The sequence below is a fragment of the Pseudorasbora parva genome, chromosome 14, assembly GCF_024679245.1.
Source record: "Pseudorasbora parva isolate DD20220531a chromosome 14, ASM2467924v1, whole genome shotgun sequence".
In the NCBI taxonomy this organism is placed as follows: domain Eukaryota; kingdom Metazoa; phylum Chordata; class Actinopteri; order Cypriniformes; family Gobionidae; genus Pseudorasbora; species Pseudorasbora parva.
In genome coordinates, this window is record NC_090185.1 from 8,286,929 (window position 1) to 8,308,523 (window position 21,595).

Sequence of the window (21,595 nt, forward strand, 5' to 3'; positions counted from 1 at the left end):
GTTTTTTTTTGTGTGTGTTGTTGTTGTTGCTTTAACTAAAAAGTGAGTGTGTGTGTGTCGAGAACAAATGAATCAGATTAGCTTGATCTAGCCTAGTTTTTTTTTTGGCGATGATGTAAATACATACAAAACTACATAGTGTGTTTTACACATTTATATTTCATTTATGTTAGTGGTTATTCCCAGCACTGTGCATTATTATTTTGAATGTCTCCCCAATAAAACGCCGATTCATGGCATGTGGTGCATACCTGGCATGGGATGCAGGACATTATACAATCTATAGCTTACCTATAGACTACAAAAAATAAATAAAACATCTGGCCTATCAGCCCTTTAATCCAATTTCTAAGGAAAGTGCAGTTAAGATGAAGAAAAGGAGGAGTATCCAAGGGCAGTGAGAAGTAACAGATAATTTCCTTTTGTATATTTTTAACCTTCTTTGTACATTTTGTGACAGCACAAATTGGCTACAATGATCAACTTTCTAATTTGGTAGCGATCATACATATTTGTGTATTCTGAAGAAATAATAAAATACATGCACAATTGTTGCACTATATTGTAGTGAGCTACATGTATCAGTGACTGAGTTTATTTTTTGAGTTCACTCTTACATTGCTCATTACTGGAGGAACCTTTGAAATGTGTTTAAATGAAAGACGCTAAATCAATGGAGCTGAATTATTATTTACAGTTTTTTTCCTTCTGAATTAGTTTAGCACACAATTCTATAGGCCTTTATATGTATGCTTGGGCTGTAATAAATAAATAAATATAAATAGATATTAAATATATTAATAATAAATATTAAACAAATACACAAATAAAAATGATAACACAATAAACTCTAACTGAAAAAGACAATCAGCTTAACATGATATTTTACCCAAAATGTTATCATGTTGTTCCAAATCTGTATGAGTTTCTTTCTTCTACGCAGAAGATTATATTTTGAAGAATGTTAGTAACCAGAGTTGACGATTGCCATAGTATTTTTTTCCTCTAATTGGTAGTCAATGGGTGCCGTCAACTGTTCTGTTGAATCACTGTGAAAACCTTTTGCAACCTTTATATTAAAGGGGGGGGGGGGGGGGGGGGGGTCATGCATACTGAGCTTTTTACACTGTTAAAGACTTGGATTCCCATCCTAAACAGACAAAGTTTCAAATACTAATGTTGGACGTTTGAGAGTTTTTTTCGAGTATGGGTCGACTTGACGTTAAAAGAGCGGAAGGTCCTTGTATGTGCCGTACGGGCTCTTCTCCCGGTAGGGTGCGCGCGCGTGACTAGAGCGAGAGAGGAAATGCACGCCCATAAACACTCGCTCAGCTGCAGATCCAGTCGTCCGTGAACACTTCTGTCGTTATAGTCCGCGCCGCACTCCACTTTATTCCTATATAGTTTTCTTCTGTGGAGCGCATGATTTTGCAGATATCTTTTGTTATTTTATTTTAATGAATTTGTGCCAGCTAAAGTCAGCTTGCTGAAAACGTCACTTATTTTTTATAATTGCTAATTATTATTTTTTTTTTTTAAGTCCACTGCTGTGATTCTGTTGAAGCTGTGTTCCGATTGGTCGCCACTGCACTGGTGGGCGTGGCTGCTGCTGTTCTTCTTCTCAATGACGTCAGAGCTACAAGAGCTAAAACGGAGAAAACAGAACAGATGTCATAAATATATAGTGATATATGTATTGGAGGTTTTTTTAATTTTATTTTTTAAATATGAGTGGTCTAAGCTAATCAGTGATTGTGAAGCTTTGCTTACCTATTCTCTCAGAGAACTGGATTGTTAATGTTCATCGTCTGAATGCTGTATTGTGGCCATCTGGTGGCCAAACGATGAACATGAAATAAATGATGATTCTTGAAATATTTTTTTAAATTTTTTTATTGAGGTAGTGTGTAATGAAAATAAACTATGACTTGAATGAATAAGGACAGTTGATTAGAAATACATTTTTGAATATATTCAGTTTATTTATACAAAGCCACACACAGACAGTGTAAACTTACACACCATTACAAGATTTGTTCGAAGGCAATGCAGTGCAACAGTGACAGAGATCCACTTTTCAGCCGTCTAGGGTGCGTTCACACTTGTCATGCTTGGTTGGATTAAAACGAACCCTGGTGTGATTGCTCGTTTAGTGCAGTTCATTTGAACATATGTGAACGCTGCCATCCGAACCCTGGTGCGCACCAAACAAGCGGACCGAGACCCCTAGGGTGCTTTCACATCTCTAGTTCGGTTCATTTGGTCCGAACAAAGGGCAAACAATTATACATTGCTGTATTTTTCAGATTTTTTGGTTCCTTTTCACACCACACTGATTGCTTTGGTCCGAACCAGTTGAAACGAACCAAAACGCGGACACGTGACAACATCCACATCACTCATTGGCCATGGCGTATTTTCTTAACTGCTTTTCGATTGGTCAGAATTTACGTGTGGCAAAATTCCGACAGAAGAGACAAAGCCAGCAAACTATAATAACACTATAGAGAGACCAGTGGCGTAGCACCAAATTTTGGGCCCTGGGTACAAACCATCTTGCTGGGCCCCCGTACCATGTATGTGTATGTATAGAAAACGGACTTCCCTGCCTTGGAACCTGGTTACTCAGTACCCTTTATCCCCCCAGTCCCACGCCCCTGAGAGAGACGACTGCGCGGGCCAGTTTTGTCCCTGGCCATAATCTACTACACTGTGTGTATTTACCACAGTATGCAAACAATACACTTCTATAATGAAGTGCGGATGCGACGTGAAAACAACGCTCTAATGCACTGCAGACGGCGAGCGCGCATCTCTCGTCACTTCAAGCGGAGGCGTGCATTAATTATTCTTAACTGACATGCTCATCTTCCCGAAAATATTGCCAACGATCTATCAGGTAATAATGTCATGCACACTATGTCAGCGTAGCTAACTACGGCAGCTGGTTCAGTCCAAAAATGATCAGTACTTTTGCAGTTGGTTCTGTTCGAGGTCGGATCACGTTCTCACCACAAACAAACCGCTCCAGAGTTAGTTTGAAATCGTACGCTTGTTTGGTCCGCTTTTGGTGCACACCCGAGTGCGATTGCTGCTTTCAGACCTGACCAAACGAACCGCACCAAAGAGGGGAACGAACTCTAGTATGATTCAACCGAACTAAATGAGGCAAGTGTGAAAGCACCCTTAGGGTTCACACTTGTCATGTTTGGTTGGATTAAAACGAACCCTGGTGCGATTGCTCGGTTAGTGCGGTTCATTTGAACATATGTGAACGCTGCCATCCGAACCCTGGTGCGCACCAAACAAGCGGACCGAGACCGCTAAAAAGATGAGTCTCGGTCCGCTTCCAAATGAACTCTGGTGCGGTTCGATTGATATATGAACACGGAACAAAGACATGTAAATGGACCAAAAACCGGACGTAATCTCACAAGATGCGACGCATAGTCAACTGATTTGACGACGCGGAAAGATCGGTGTATCCAAAATGAATAACGTTAACGTTAGAGGGCAAACGTGGAGCAACGAGCAAAAGCCTCATCAATATTTGGTCTGACGAGCATGTTTTGAAAATGCAGGAAGAAACGCACAAAAAGCATACCTGGTTCTTCTCATAAAAGGAACTGCAGTGTTGCCCATTTGCAGGTACAGATGACAGAACTGCCGTCTCTTTTCTGCACAACGGAGGAAATCCTGCTGCTGTTTTGAATGTTTTGAACATTTGTTGAGCTCTTCATGAGTTCACAGCTGGTAAAAATAATGCCATATGTACACGCATAAAATGATGCCATTTAATCCAGCACACTAGCCTGACAAGCCCAGTAGTATATTCCTGTAGCCTAGAAATCTAGACGCACCCTAGCGGCAGCAAATCTAATGTGCCCGCGAGTGTCGTCTAGCAACTCCAGAGGTGGACAAAGTACACAACTCTATTACTTGAGTAAAAGTAAAAGTACTACTGGTCAAATATTGTAACTCCGTTACAAGTGAAAGTTGTAAAAACAGATTTTTACTCAAGAAAAAGTACAGAAGCATTTGTTTTCAAAAGTACTTAAGTATAAAAGTAAATTTCCTTTTTCATGCCAATGCATTATTTTATTATTGTTGTATAAATGCACATTATGCCATCATGGTTTAAGCCAGTCAGTGATGCTCCATCTGACGTACTAGCATATGACTAACTTAAACTCATTTTAAGTTACAAAGCTCTTTATAAAGCTGCTGTCACTTTAAGGCCGAATCACGGATCCAATACACTGATACACTTCTGATACTCTCCAACTTTACTCTTCTCTTTCTCCCAGATGTTTATATTTTTAATATTTTATAAGACATGCACCAAGTGTATGCCAACTAAACTAATCTTTGGGTGCACACACTTTGTGCCTAAGAACCGTCTTCTTCCATTTTGCTATGGACAGACCAGTGTTCAAGAAAAGTTGGGGAAATTATATGACTATAAGAGTGATTCCTGACAGACTGTCTGAAACAACAACAGCAAAAAATCTTTTAAAGAAGGAAAAAATCATCCTCTGACTTCCAGAGCTGCGGCAGAAACTACTTTCGACCTAGATAGAAATGTAGTGGAGTAAAAAGTACAATATTTGTCTTTCAAATGTAGTGAAGTAAAAGTCATAAGTTTCCAGAAAAAATAATACTCCAGTAAAGTACAGATACTCAAGTAAATGTACTTAGTTACTGTCCACCTCTGAGCAACTCTCAATACCCTTCTGAGCTGTATTCGCCTAACTCTTGCCGGGCCAATCACATCATGTATAGAGTTGGTGGGCGGGGCCGTAATGACGATGGCAGAGTTGTGTTTGCGCGTCCAGTACGTGTTGGATCTGATTCAGTACGTCATTGAGCTACAGGCTGCAGCGAGGACTTCTTGGAGAATTTCAGGCGAGCCAAGGCGCATCTCAAACAAGCCTAAGGCCGTGTGTCCACCAAAGCGTTTTTTCACGCTGCTGGCTGGCGTTTTCAATTGTTTTCAATAAGAGCGCCGCGTTTTTAGAACGCCTGGAGTGCTCGGCGCTTTAAACTGGTCGCCGAGAGTGGAAGAATGTTCAACTTTGAGTAAAACGCAGCGCTCATCACTGTCACTTTTCACCCAGCCGTCCAATCACAGTGGAGGAGGGGCGGGACAAACACAACACAGACCAACTGCCACATTCCGCGTGTCGTCATCAGATGAAAACAAGTAAATAATAACGGAATAAAATGATTTAAAACAAAAGCCAGAGCAAATACTTTACATTTTATCTGCAATTTTATATAGAATCAATACAGGAACAAACTACCTGTGAAATTAGAAAGACCTCTGAGGATTTTCCGTATCATAACAGCAAGCAGAGTCTCAACTGAGGAGAAAAAAAACGCTGCCTGCCAAAACGCTCTCAAGCGCTCACAGCGAGGCGTTTTCAGCTGAGCGCCTAGCGTTTTCAGCTGGCTAAAAACGCTTTGGTGGACACACGGCCTAATGTTTGAGATTCTCAGCTTTTTTGTCATATGATGCAATTTGTGGTGACATCATCAAAAATTGCGGCTAACATCAACAATCAAAACTAAGGATAATAAGGTTATTTGTCTGCATCACATGTTTTGATCTAGACCTCGGTGACATTTTACAGTGTCATTTGGCCATGCTTGCTCACAAATTGTCTCATTTTGAAGCAAACAACCTAAGGAACAAGCTGATATAGTGTTTGAGACTAGTAGCTTTACAGTGAGTTTGTGATCCAAACAGGAATATGACTCATGCGTTTGCTTGTTCAAAGGAGTCATTTCCATCTTTGTGATTCTTTTGATAATAAAGTTACTGTAAATTATTGGATCGGTGAAATAAACTGCTCTGCGATATTCTTGAGGCCGATAACTTTCATTTGATATATTACTTGTCTATTTTAGGTGTGTTTGTGTGATAAAAATATGAAATTTGAAAGAAAGCCGAGGTTCTAATCTTTCAAATTATACCATATATGTCTTGTTTTTTTTTGTTATTAATTTTGTTATTTGTTATTATATGTCTAGTTTAAATGTATTATTGTTGCTTTTTCCAGTTTGTTTGATATGCAGCAACCTCACAGATATAAATGTAAAAATATTTGTCACCAATAAATCACTAGAATTTAAATGAATTTTACCTTGAACTGACTTTGAATTATTTATAGGCCTCAATTTAAATTGAAGGATGTCATAATAAAAATAATCTGACTTGTATGAATAGTCACAGTACATTATGTTAGGGGCCTGTGTTTTCCTTCTGTGTGTTTTCTGTGTGGTTTTGTTTGCAGTGCTGTTTAGTAGCGGTGTGGTTTCCCACCTGAAGCTCTTTCTGTGGCTTATAAGAACTGCAGCGCTATGATAGTGAGGGGGCTACGATGTGACTGCACTTGACTGATCAGCTGATCTTCTGTTGTTTTCCTTTATTATATTAATTTGTTTGCATCCATTTAGATCCCAAGCTAACATTATGCTTACATTCATGCTTTCACTACTGACTCTAATACTGATTGCTGATTTATACATTTGGTTCAGATGTTGTTTCATATTATAAATTATTCTTTTTTCACTACTTGCTGGTCCATGTAACCTAGCCTCCCGTTCATGTTACAATGGTGAGCCGGTTGAAACAATTAGAAACCAATTTTCAATATATTCAGTTTATTTAAAACCACACAGTGTAAATGTACATTTACATTCATGCATTTGGCAGACGCTATTATCCAAAGCGACTTACATGGCATTCAAGGTACACATTCTTGCTTTCCCTGGGAATCAAACCCATGACCTTGGCGTTGCTAGCGCCCCAACTCTACTGGTTGAGCTACAGGAAAGCCGGTAATGTACTGGTATATACTTTATTAAAAGTGTTAATAAGCCTAGCCAACTACAATAACAGCATTTAAAAAAAGGTCTGAATTACACACACACACACACACAGTTTTGTGCATATAATGTATAAAAAGCCACGACTGCCCAAATTAAAAATAAATATATAAATACATATACATAGAAAAGCAAAAAAAACTTTTTTTATTTCCTCATATATATATTTTTTTAACATTTATTTATTCTTTTATATATTTAATCTTCTATTTTTATTTATTTCCTCATATATTAATTTCTACATTGTTCTACATTTATTTTTACATTTATTTATTTCTACATTTATGTATTTCTACATTTATTTATTTCCTCATTTATTCATTTCTACATGTATGCATTTCTTAGGGCTCTCAATCGATTACAATATTTAATTGTGATTAATCGCATGATTGTCATGTGTTAACTCGCGATTATTCGCAATTTAATCACACATTTTTATCAGTTGTAAATGTATCTTAAATTAAGTTTAAATTAAGTTTGATTAATCTAATCCAGTGGTTCCCAAACCTGTCCTGGAGGACCACCAGCCCTGCACGTTTTGTATAACATACATGTGCACACAAACTCTCTCTCTCAGACTCACACACACCCCAACAGATCGGCGCGAACACATACACACACGCACTGCGTGCACGCATACATCACTCTCAATCACTATTCCCTGTGTTGATATCATAGATAGACTGTTGATATGCAGTAGATTAACTGTAATGCCTAATGTGACCAGCAGAGGGAACTATCTAGGTCAGACCATGGGATAGGGGAACGTGAGGAAGAGAGGCAGGATGTTTTGGTGATGTTGGTTGATTCGTGCATTAAAGTTTGAGCACAAGCTCAGTGAATTAACCTCAATCTTTAAACTTTCGTCTTTAAGACACAAATAACATCCCCTACTTTAGTTCACTAATACAACTTGAAGGAGTGAATGAAGACGAGTGCGTGAAGTCGGACAGCTGTTTGTAAATCGGTTGTACACTCGTTATTGCGGTGAACGTGAGACTGAATGACTGCACTCGAACATGTCCACTATGGTGTCGGACAACACTACAAATGGCCGTCCCTTCAAATAATGCCCTAATTCAGGGTATAGGGGGTCGATTTCGGATTCAGCCCCTGTCGTGGAGACTGAGCAGCCCAACATCTCGATTGAGACAGCGCAGTCTGTCAGGTGTGTGCGCGCGCCGATCTGTTTGTGACTTTGTGTAGGTGAGTTTGTGTGCACATGTGTGTTTGAGTGTGTTTTAAGTACAATTACAAATCAATTAATTGGTTTTGTTTAATTCTGAAAACTTTTCGAGTTGCGTTGTGGTAAAAATAGCTACGGGTAACACCAGCTGATTGAGTAGTGCAACCATTCTACGTCATCAACCTAGAACGCAAACAAAATGTCGCCGCCCATGGTCCAAATATAAAATCGATTTTTTAAATAACGTAGAACATCCATGGGTTTTCTACTACATATTTCAGTAAGAGACATCATTTATGTTATATTAAGCCATACAAGTCTCAACACCAGGGGATCCCTTTAAGAATATAAATAAAGGGAGTTTTTACACTGGCACTTTAGTTCATAACAGTCAAATATCACAAATATGCTTTTGCTTAACTTAATGGCAAACATTAAGCTGGTCTGCTGGACTGAAATAAATAAACAATATTTTGTTGATTAAGCTTATGTTTTCAGTCATTATTCACTGGTATACTAAAAATACATGTGAAAAATTACTTCTCATTGTTCTCAGGTCAAATATTTATATGTGATTAAAATGCGATTAATTTCGATTAATTAATTACAAAGCCTCTAATTAATTAGATTAATTTTTTTAATCGAGTCCCGGCCCTAATTTTAATGTTTACCCTTTTCTTTCCCTATTAATGTTTGCTGCTGCATCCTTTACTTCTTGGCTTATCTCAATTTCTCCAACCACAGATCAAACAGAAAATGCACGCTGCGTTAATACATTTGTGGCCGTTAAAATGAATTTGCATTAATGCATTATTAACACGTTAATTTTGACAGTCCTGGTATTTCTATTTCTGCCCATATACATATCCAAGTCCTTCATCACAGACAGTATCAACATCAGTAAGCTGTACTTTTTGTATTTCGGCCACACCACAAGGTGTCACTGTGGCCTCAACGCTTCGCCATCGCCTACTCTGAGCTCGATTGATATGTCTGAGGTAAACCCCGCCCTCCTCATTACGCTACGCACGAATAAATGGGGAAATAAAATTTAGAAAAAAATTAATATATACATAAATAAGGAAATAAATGTATAAATAATTATTTATTGTAGTTTTTTTGCTTTTCTATGTACATTTATTTATTTTTGCTTTTTTACATTTCTTTGTATATTTATTTATTTATGTTTTTATTTATTTAAAATTTTGGCAGCTTTGGAGTTCCATAGTAATGAAGGTTGTAAAATAATTGCCTTATATTACTTGCCTCTACTTTGAGGCTGCAATGATACTGCACAGCTAGATATATGAGCATAATGATCATAGTTAACATTATCTTTGCGATCAGTAACAGGTAAAGGCCAAGCGGTTTATCATTATTACAATCTGTAAAGCATTTCATCAAACTTCAGTCCTGTTCAGTCCCTTTAATCTGTAAAAAAAAAAACAATTAATCACAAAAGATTAATGAGACAAATTAACAGCACATCTGACATTAATCAGTGAATTAGATTCTGTTTGAATGTTTAGTTCTTACTGGGAAGATTTTCAATGCATGTAATTTTATATTTATTACAAAAACAAACTACAGTAGCAGTATCTTACCTCATTGACTGGACGAAATACAGGATCATCACCGTTTCTCTGCCTTAAGTCATCTGCATTGAAACACACACACACACACACACACACACACACACACACACACACACACACACACACACACACACACACACACACACACACACACACACACACACACACACACACACACACACACACAATCAAAACACTAGTTTTGCACAATAAAGATGATGTTTTCTTCTTATTACAGTATCTGTAGTTGATACTTGCCTCTCTAGATTTCCTGTGGCGAGAGTGCACACAGTAAACGGCATGTCTAGGTAAATCAGCTGTACTTACATTCTGTGGTACTGCTGTATGGCTCCTGTGGCGATGATAAGTCACACCAGCAGCAACAGCAGCTCCAAACACCAGCAGAACAACGACAACTATTCCTGCTAGAGCACCTGCAGACAGACCTGAACCTGAAGACGTATCTGAACCTGAAGACGGATCTGAACCTGAAGACGGATCTGTAGCTGGAACAGATGAAGACAGACAGTCATTAGTTTGAGTGAATCTGACAGATTGATCTATAACATCACACAATGAGATTTCATACAGTCAGAGAGAGGACATTTAAATCTGATTCAGTTTTAAGTAGATCACATTTTCACACAGTGCTGTCAAAAAAGTACCATTGCATCAGGGACAACTCACTGAGGAACTAAAATAGAGATGTAACTATCATAGTTCTTTTTTTGAAAGGGCGATTCTGAAATCCACTGCTTCAATATACCTGTATATATATATATCCTAATTATAATCATTATCAAAGCCTTAATCAATATTTATCTTCCTATATTATTATAACGATTCTTTCCAGTTATGATTGTGCTTTTAGTTTCTTGTGTGTATTTGTGTGTATCTTGTGTGTAAGTGTGTATTTGGTCTCTGAGGAGTGACTGAGGGTCTGGCCTAGAGATGTGTGATGTGTCACTAAACACTTGATCAACAAGGTGTCGTGTGTTTGGATTTTTGAGGCATCACACACCCCTAACATGTCAGGAGTGCAGTAACAGGGTTTGCTCACTTAGCCCCGCTTCCAGAGATGAAATATGGATTTGTCTTTCATTTAATTTATTATATTTTATTGTTTTTATATTTCCTTTTACTGAAACACTAAAGACTCAAGATGAATATTGCCTGTACTATTGTGTTCCTCTCACTGAAAGAAAGCACATGTTATCAGTATGTTTTGGTTAGACTGTGTATCTGTGTATGTGCGCAATATTCTGTGTTACAGATCAGCATGGTGTTCAATGGGCACCCTAAGAGATGGGTGGACTTGTTGTTCTGGTCAAGCTGGTCCCTGCTCCAGATCTGGAAGGTCACTACAGGCCTAATTCTGGGTGAAAGCGTCAACAAGTGACACGTCAGTGGAAACGTGCATCAGATTAACTGACATGAGTGGAAACTTACCATGACTGTGCATTATCTCTGAGCCAATCAGAACCATCCACATTGCAGTAATGACGTGGATAGACCTTGAAAACAGTATAACTGTTGGGACAATTGTATGTACGATAGGGCGAGGCAACGAGATGGTGAGAGAGGGAGCGCGGCCTACGAACTCCTTGTGAGACTTGAAGCTGGCTTCTGCTTTTGAAACTGCAAACTATTCTTAAGTTAATTTTTCTTTTATTAATTTCACTCCTGAGTCTTTGTCTTCATTTTTCACTATTGGTCCTGGGTCATAAACTGTTAACCCCTAACATTATTTTCCAATATAAGGGTGTTTTCACTGCTAAATGCCTGAGTGACACTCACCAATGACAGTAACGTCAAAGCTCTTAACTCTGCTGATGCTGATGCTGCGGCGGCGGCGACGACTGACTCCGCCGCTGGTGATCTTTAGTTTATATTCTCCAGAGTCTTCAGTTCTGGTGTGTGTGATGGTCAGAGATCCAGTCTGATGATCCAGCTTCAGTCTGTCTCTGAATCTCTTACACTGATCATCTGCACAGATCTGACTCTGATTTCCAGGGATTTTAGTGATGAGAACGTCAGTAAAATACCACGCCATTGAATCACTTGTGTTTTTCATTACATCAGGATCTAAAGTGACAGATTCTCCCTCCTTCACTGACTTTCTCTTCATTTTATCTCGTTCAGCAGCAGAAACATCTGAAACACAAACCAACAGATGATGGAGGATATTTTTGAGGAAAAGAAAACAATGCATGTGCATATTACAGTTCTTTTTTGAATTTCAGTCTGTAAAGCAACATTTTTTTTTTCAGAAAAAGTTACTTTTTCAAGCATGTTCATTTGTCAATTAGAAATAAATAAGATAATAATAAGAAATAAAAGTTGTGTAAGAAAGGACAGACTTCCTCAACGGCTTCCACTCTGTTGAGACAGAAGGCTGAACAAGCTCATTCCCCACAATGGCTCAATTATCGAGACACCCCTCGCTGCAGTCTGTAGCACGTTGACGTAGCTGGATCAGATCCAATACGTACTGGATGGTGGATCGATATGGCAACGTCATTCATACCGATCTCTGGGTTAACTTAATGCATGCGCTGGTCTTAAGTGACATATTTGATCAATATTGTAGCTGATGTTTTAACCTGTGTACTAGTACTGATAAATAGTATTAAGTAATTATTGATGAATAAATCATCTTTTCATAAATGTAATGCTTAGGTTATCCTAGTTTCGCTGTGCATGCATGCAAAATAGTTAAAATATTAATATATTCTGCTGTTGAGTGGAAGGAAAAATGAGTCAAGTAATTGTCTCAAGTAATCTCAAGGTAGAATGCAACACGATCTGTAAAGAACTTTAAAATACCAGTAGCCGACACATTCAAGGGAAAATGCCAAACGTGTCCTGATGGCGTGAGCATGTTATTAATCATTATTTTTGCGCGAGCGGTTTGAGTATTTATCTATCCAGCAAAACTCTCCTGTGCGTTCAATGATGTCCCCTAAACTCTTCTGCTCATGCGTATACGACGACATCGAACTGTGAATGAAACCACCGCACATGCGCGTCCAGTACGTGTTGGATCTGATCCAGTACGTCATCGTGCTACAGGCTTCAGCGAGGGGTGTCTCGCATTTTTGCTCAGCCAATACAAGTCTGTGGGTAATTTTTGATTTTGATTATTATTCTTTAAAAACTGCAAGTCTGATCACCAGTTTGAAAAGATAGCAACAAGCTTCAGGCCAATGTCTGTGGTGAGTTTGGTGCTTGTAGCATTAAAGCTCCAGGAGAAGCAGTCTCAGAATTTAGTCTCAGTTTAAGATTAAAGGGTCATGAAACCCCAAAACACTTTTTTTGAGGTGTAAACAGATATGTATAGGCTGCTCATCATTCAAAACACTAAGGGTACTCATTAAAGGGGGGGTGAAACACTCAGTTTCAGTCAATCTCATGTCAATCTTCAGTACCTATAGAGTAGTATTGCATCCTTCATATCTCCGAAAAGTCTTTAGTTTTATTATATTTATAAAAGAAATATGGTCTGTACCGAGTCTTTCCGGAAAAAACGAGCGCCTGGAGGCGTATCGTGTGGGCGGAGCTAAAGAATGACGAGCGCACCCAAAGCGGTGACGTCCTCAAGCGTGGAGAAACTCATGGCTATCGATCTCAGCTAATAGATAAGATTCAGAATCAGATCCGGAGGCAGAAATAAATTGAACAGGAGAAACAGCAACAGCAGGACGTCCGTCTCTATGGTATGGACTGTATTTAGTGGCCTGTCAACATTTGTGTGTGTTTACTCGCAGTTTATGAGGACATGATTCCGTGGAGATCCACTTTGTGACGCGACTGAAGTGATGTTGTGAAGCTTCCCGTCATTTCTGCGTTCAAATCGGTTCAAATGCAGCGCTGCCTTCCCGGAATGCTGTGCTGAAGCGTTGAAGTCGCTCGACGTCACCCATAGGAATAAAGTGGAGCGCGGCGCAGACTATAACGACAGAAGTGTTCACGGACAACTGGATCTGCAGCTGAGTGAGTGTTTATGGGCGTGCACAGTACCGTCGCAAAAGCTGTGCCAAGTGTGCGACTGCACAGGGCCTCGCGCCTCTAGAGGGCCTTGCGCCTGTCCTGCATTTTATGAAGTTTATGTCTATTTTTTTATTACAATTTTTCCACCCAACATCGATAATAAATAAAATTCCTACTGTCTCTCAATAATGCATAATCAAGGCCACGATAAAAAAAACAGCAAATTATTATTTGTTATTTTTCAAATTTCGATATGACTTTCTGCGGGGTTGCGCCACTGTGAGCTGCTCACTCTGAGGAAAAAATGTCGGGTGCTGCACGAAAGCGCGACCGATTTGGGAAACACGAGTCGGGTGGTGAGAAAAGGAAAATAATTAAAAAGAAAGAAGATTTTCAGAAGTCACTGAGAGGATCGCTGGATAAATTTGTCAATGCCAATATTGCGAGTTCAAGGTGAGGCATAAATATAACAAGTGGCCGTGGACTAAAACTATATATAATCCGGTTTATGGGGTGAGCGATATGACGGTAGACACGATTAAACAGTAGAAATGCAGGGTTTTTCCTGGTTCAGAAATGGTCTTCGGTGGTGGCTGACCAGACATGGTCATCCACACACATGCATAAACGCGCACACATGCGCACACACACACACCAACAGTAAAAGTACGTACCCGTGTGATCTGTGAGCCCAAAACTGACAATAAAGTTAAAATAAATGCATTTTTTTCATTTTGCTGAATTAGATGCTGACCTCATCTAATTTTGATATCTCATTATGTATGATGTCTTGATGTTTGTTTCTTTAGTTCCTTGTTTTTACACAGTTTGCATGCTTTACCGATTAATTATTTTGGCAAAAATGATTAAAAAGTAGCATTAAAAATGTAATAACAAAAAGTCTAATTCTCTACCATATACAATTTAATAAAACTATTGGCTATCAACAACTTGCATTATTTTGGTAATTTACTACACATTATCAATATAAATGCTCAAAATAAATACATGAAAATACTGTGGATTATTAAAACTAATTCAAGATTACTAAATCTAATAATTATTGAGTGAATCTGTTTGTTAGAATGACTAAAAAGTTTTAAAAGTCTAGTCTGCTTCACCGTTCTAACAGCACTCGTCAGTGACAGAATGAGTGAGGTGGCCAATCAAATCAAAGAAGGCGGGTCTTGCTGTCAGTCATCACAACGCAACGAGACTTCGTGGAGAGATGCTTGTGTACAGCAGAGCTGACAACTGTTTTACGATAGAAATGTTCAGCGACCAACAGTAATAGACTATCTAGTGATGCAAACTACTCAACTTTCTATGAAATTTAGTCTTGAAATGAAATTATGTGTTATAAGTCATGTAAATTATAAATGAATGTGACAAGAAACGTTTGCGTTTTCACTATTAGACGAATATAGTGAATGTTTGCACGTTTCTTCATACCGTTCTTATTTAGTCTAGTTATTCCCTTAGATCACTTTTAATCATTTAATTGCTTTATTATTATTGCTGTTGTTGTTCTTAGGTTAGGCTGTCATTATGCAGTAGATCTTACTGTTATGAGCATGTGAGTGACCGTGCATCATGCATGCATGCTGCATGTCAGTGAGCACAATAGCCTATCACACACGTCAAGATTGTATAGAGTTTTACTAAAGCCGGGTGCACACTGTGCGATTTTGGCCACGATTTGGCCGTCTGGGACAAATTTAGCAAATCCTAAAAGATTCCTCTGATCCTAGGCTAAAATCTGACGTCTTTGGTCGTTAGTTTGACATGTTCACCGGCCGCCGATTAATGAGCGCTGCGATCAAATTTTACCTCAGACGAAATTCTGGCAGTGTCAGAAGATTTGGCACACAATCCTGCAGTGTGACTTCTCCTACGACAACAGTCAAATATCTCCGTTTTTCAAGACAAACTATGACCAAAACGAGTACTAGAGATTTCTTTGTAGCCAGCATTTCAGTCCCGCGTGTAATGCAGCTCACCATCACCGAACGCGTCATTCATTGATGATAAACTCCAGGTGAGTTTTCTTGCGCGCGTCCGTTTTTAGCGCGCCTTAACTATCGTGCAGTCTAACATTAATGTCAACTGAGATCTTACAGTGTGACATGGCGATCATGTTCGTACAGTCTGACAAAGGACGAGCGCAAAGGATTTTGAAAAATCGCACAGTGTGCAGGACCCATAAGTCCATTTTAAATTCTAATTGTAGCATCTGAAATAGGTCTAACCCATTTGATCAGATGAGGGAAAGTTCGATTCGTTACTATAGCAATACCCGGTTGCACACACGCGCAAATCAATTGTAGCCTATAGAGGGCCTCGCACGTCAACTTCGCACAGGGCCTCGAACCCCCCTTGCGATGGCCCTGGGCGTGCATTTCCTCTCTCGCTCTAGTCACGCACGCGCACCCTACTGGGAGAAGAGCCCGTACGGCCCATACAAGGACCTTCTGCTCTATTAACGTCAAGCCGACCCATACTCGAAAAAAACTCTCTGAAACTTGTGAGAAACCGGAAGGAGTATTTTTAACACCGAAATACTCCATCAAACGTCCAACATTAGTTTTTGAAACTTTGTCTATGTTTAGGATGGGAATCCAAGTCTAACAGTGTAAAAAGCTCAGTATGCATGAAACAGCATCCCCCCCCCCAACCATGAATGGGCTGGTGGGCACATGCTGACGTTGACCGCTCCGAGCGATTCTGGATATATATTCATAACAAAGCTCATTCAGTCCAATCACTGTGCTGTAGTGTGCATAGAATATAATGTAGTTAATACGCATGAGACCGTATCAGCAAAATACCTCACTTTCCTCCTTGACTTTTCCACACGCTGCTTCCAAAACTTCCTCACCATGACTCTACAATTATGATTGAAGACGTAGAGTCATGGTGAGGAAGTTTTGGAAGCAGCGTGTGGAAAAGTCAAGGAGGAAAGTGAGGTATTGTGCTGATACGAAGTAACGTAAGGGCGCCGAGCGAGCTGTAACCCACGTACCGGTCATTTCTACAAAGGCTCGGTAAAGTAAAATGAACTTGAGGAATCGCACGCCGAACCTGCAAGTGACATTTATGTCAGGAGTGCAAAATAACCGATCTGTAGGCAAATTAACAATATTTTTAATGAAATATCAACAAAAATCCAAAGCCACATCTTCTCCGCGGGTCTAACGCGGGTCTGTGTCTGCTCAAAATTCTGTGTAAAGACGCGATGCCCCATTAAAGCAGACTTAAAATATGCCGGGTCTGACCCACCTCGGCCCCTAGTATCAAAGGCGACATAGAAGCGGTTTTGATTCAGTGTAAATGAACACTAACTTGTGCCGCCTTAAACTACATCATTGTCATGACAACCGCCTGTCAGCAAGCTCACTAGGCGCGAGAATCAAGAAGCAGCAAGGAGACAAACTATCTAGGAATTAAAGTAAAAGATTTCTGTACTCACATCGTCAAGCTAACCATTAGTGTTCGCTGTTTGTAATCTTCCTTTGAAGAGACTGGCAGATCAACGCACTGCAACATTTCCCCTCAGACGGTAAATGCTTAACCCAGTCGGCGTCACTGTGCAACACAGTATTATAATCTCTTGGAGAGAACGATATTTTATATTAGATAGATCTATCTGCTGTCCTACATGTCGTTAAAATAGACTGAAGTTTGAATTTCTCCCTTAGGCATGGTGCTGCAGCCTAACAACTTGAAATAGGCTATAGCTACTCAATCATTATGGTATTGTAATTTGTCTATAAGCAACATTGTAGAATAATTGAGTTTATTTAAAGTTGTGTATTTTTTTAATTATCATTATGATTAGGCTATGTGCATATTTATTTAGAACATTTAGCTTATTACCGTGCCCCAGTCGGGTTGTAGCCTAACTGCCAGAAAAGGGCTACATTTAATTTGCATGGTGGTAGTTTTTACCATTTAGTTATTTTGGCTCGAAAATTAATTTTTTGGAAATATTAACTAAATTTAGAATCGGTTTCTGTGCCGCGTGTGCTGTGTAAAGATGCCTTTAGTGAAACAGTTTCCTGGTTTAGTTGCGTAATGATCTTAAAATTCTTATTTCAGTTTATAAAAGTAAATAGACTTGCTACAGTTTACGATTTGAACACACATTCTGTACCTCGTTCTCCTCGCTCTTCTAGTTCAATTTATCTTTTTCAGCCTCTCTGTAATCTCTTTTTTCTGTTAAAACTATCAGCTTGCCAACGTATAGACAATTTAGATTGACTTTATTCTGTTCTGATGAAAACGTGTAGAGAAAAGCAGCTCTAACTGTAACTACTTTAAAGCAAATGAATGATGTGATATTGTGTGATTAAACACATAACACCTGCATTTAAATATTCAATAATCGACACTCACCATAAACAGAAACATTGAAGATCTTTTCACCGTCGTTGTTGATGAACAATTTATATTGTCCAGAGTCTTCAGTTGTGGTGTGTGTGATGGTCAGAGATCCAGTCTGATGATCCAGCTTCAGTCTGTCTCTGAATCTCTCATTAACTTCATTACACTGAACATCTGTACAGGTCTTACTTGGATCTTCATTGATGTGAGCTATTTGAGTGTCATAATAATACCATTTAATTTTGTCTTGTTGTTGTTTTTTACCACCAGTGTGTAGAGTGACTGACTCTCCCTCCATCACTGACATTGACACTGTCTCAGCACTAGACACACCTGGGGGGAAAAAACGAACAAAAGTTAATCTTTTCACTTCAGATCATGAAATGGAAATGCCTGGATACAAGATATAGTAAACAAGTGACACATTCAAAAGATTTGTACATTCAGTCATCAGACAAACATTCATCCTTTTTATTCATTCATTAGAACATTTTGCCACAAAATCATTTTTATTTTTTTTTAAATACTTTTTACCAGTTACCAATATTAAGACGCGTCTTTTCCCGGTGTAAGCTTCGAGAGGTATCAGCGGGATTGAGATGATTTCCTTTTTTTTTTAAAGGAGATTACATCTGATGATTTATGGCATTACAGCGTCTTTTATTGGCAGAGGCTCCGCAAATTTGGCGGGCTTTTGCGGACTTTGTGCCTATTGGTTTGTACAGTTATGCTGTTCTGCCATTGGTTAATGCAGATCCCACTGGCCAGCCAATAGCATGCGAGCGGTCTCGACACTGCAGCACTGCTTGATTTAACAAAAGGCTTCTGTATTCGAGGAAAAGGACTTCTTACCCTAGCGTTTAGCGACACAGTCCGAATGACCGTTCGAAAGGGAATAGAGTTACGTATGTTATATTGCATTTCTGCCAATAGATCCTCATTAATACTACACACTGCACCTTAAAGCCTCAAATGTCAACCAATAATAACCAACTGCAGAACCGTAGAACCCATATACGTCACTCACCCAATAATAACCAACTGCAGAACCGCAGAACCCATATACGTCACTCACCCAATAATAACCAACTGCAGAACCGCAGAACCCATATACGTCACTCACCCAATAATAACCAACTGCAGAACCGCAGAACCCATATACGTCACTCACCCAATAATAACCAACTGCAGAACCGCAGAACCCATATACGTCACTCACCCAATAATAACCAACTGCAGAACCGCAGAACCCATATACGTCACTCACAACGGTCTGAGGACAACAATGCCACGGCACAGTCTCATGCCGGAAGTGGGCGGGGTTAACGAAAACTAAATCGGCACGGCAGAAGAAGAGAACACGGTAAACAGCTGTTTTGTGTTGTGATTTTAATCTATTAAGTTTATTTGTGTTGTGTATTTGTCCATCGTTGTTGTATTAACACTTTATACAGAACGTGGCTCTATTTTTTTCTAATGTGCTCTGCTTTACGATGTCTATCGCGTCTGTTGATATGGTCTTGCTTTTAGTAACATAATTGTTTGTGATTTTATTTTGTTGTTGGCGCCGTATTTTTTATTTGCTTTTATCTGATACTGACCAGTGTTTTATGTGTTTTTCCCACTAATTAATAGAGGCATTACGATTTGGAGAGGATCAGCTTTACTTCATGTACATCAATGCAAGACATTTTGCAACAGTTTCCACTGCCCAGTGTTTCAAACTGACCAGATGGCACAGTACCCCTTCAAATTCACTTCAAAAAGCAGCTGTCCATGGAGGTATGAAGGTTTGAGTTATTTGTTTATACACAGTGGCAAGAAATAGTATTTATTTGTTGTCCTTTTTGAATTAGTTGGTTATAAAGTTTCAAGTGTGTGTGTGTGTGTATAGCCTATATACAAAAACTATTTAATGTGTTTGAATGTGTCCTATTAAAATTAAATTAAATACACAACCAAGCATTATATATATCCGTTTGATTTTGTTGCAGTAAATTGACAATCAGAATGTCACCCAGGATAATGGAAGCTGATCAAAAACAAGGTTAGTTTTAAAAGGCTCTAATAAAGACATAAGCTACTTATACAGATAGTGTGTTGTTATATGTCACATTTTCCAGGAATGTTCTTCTATTCTATAATGTTCGATTGTTTTAGACTGTTCCACAACAGTTGGATGGCTCTATTGACAGTAGGATCTTCATGTTAATGGTAAGAAAAAGAAGGGAAAGGTAAAACTTTTTTTTAAATACAAGCCCCTTCATTAGGATAAAAAACATGTCTTTTAACACTTGAAATAGTAAAGTCCGGGTATACAGAATCCTGGGTTATCTTGCTTATTTTTCACACTGATCATCATTTACCTGAGATGAACAATTAATCCTGGGTATTCATACACTGCCGTTCCACACTGTACTTTAATAAACCATGGGATAACATATGTGCAGTATCAGGCCCACTGACAGACACTGCACTGCACACAATATGTTTTCATAAATGCTCAAGCTTTGCATGTCCTTGTATTACAAGTTTATCCTGAATGGACATTTCAGACTATACAATAATTTAAATGGTCTCTTTTTCGTTGCAATTGCGTTTTCTGTTTGCATTTGATGTTTTTCCTCTTCAATGCTGACTTTATTATTTATATAGAATGCACAGTGTTTCAGTGACTGTCCAAAACACGTAAATATAAAAGTGTGAAATGTTACTTTACCCGAGTAAAAGTGCATTTCCTTAAAAGTGTGTTTAGAATGACGATAAGCTCAGTGTGAGAAGCCCTATGAAGTGCTTGCCTTTGATTTCTGTAAACATTTTAAACTGTAAATGGTTAATTAATTTGATTGTGACAGGGTATCATTTATGTCAGAAATATAGACATGAGAAACTGAATTTCACAACTTTATTATACATGCTACATCCTGACTTCAACACACGATATTGTTAAAACACTTCCAACATTTCATCCTATTTTTTTGAACCCTTGTCTCATGAAGGAGCCGCAGATCACAGAAGACCTCTGCACTGCAGAGTAAAGACTGTGGAACAACCAAAAGTTTTCAACAGTTTAGTGGAAGAGCCCTGATTTCTGAAATTTGAAAGTGGAAGACTAGGAAAAAGCCCTTCAACTTTCACAGGCTGAATGATTGACCGACAACTGGCCAAAGAGACAGTTGTCAATGTTTATAGAGGTTACATTTATTTTAGATTTAATTTGTCATGTACCTGCTGTGCAATAACTTTCAACTTAGTTCAATTTATTCCCCTTGGTCTGATTGTGTATTTTTTAAAGCAAACCCAAGCTAGTATATGATGCCTTTACTACTAAAGTGGAAATTTTGTAAAATGAAACAATTTCTGTGTTTTGGGGTTTGATTAATCTGAACCATGCATTACAGTGTAGAATTGTGTAATGTATATTATGTACTATGAAAAAAGGTTTATTCTGAGATGCTTGATTAAAAAAATATATTGTGTCATAAAAATAAAGGTTCAAATGCTCAATCTTTGTTGTCATTTTAATCTAATATAATATTTTAAGACATAA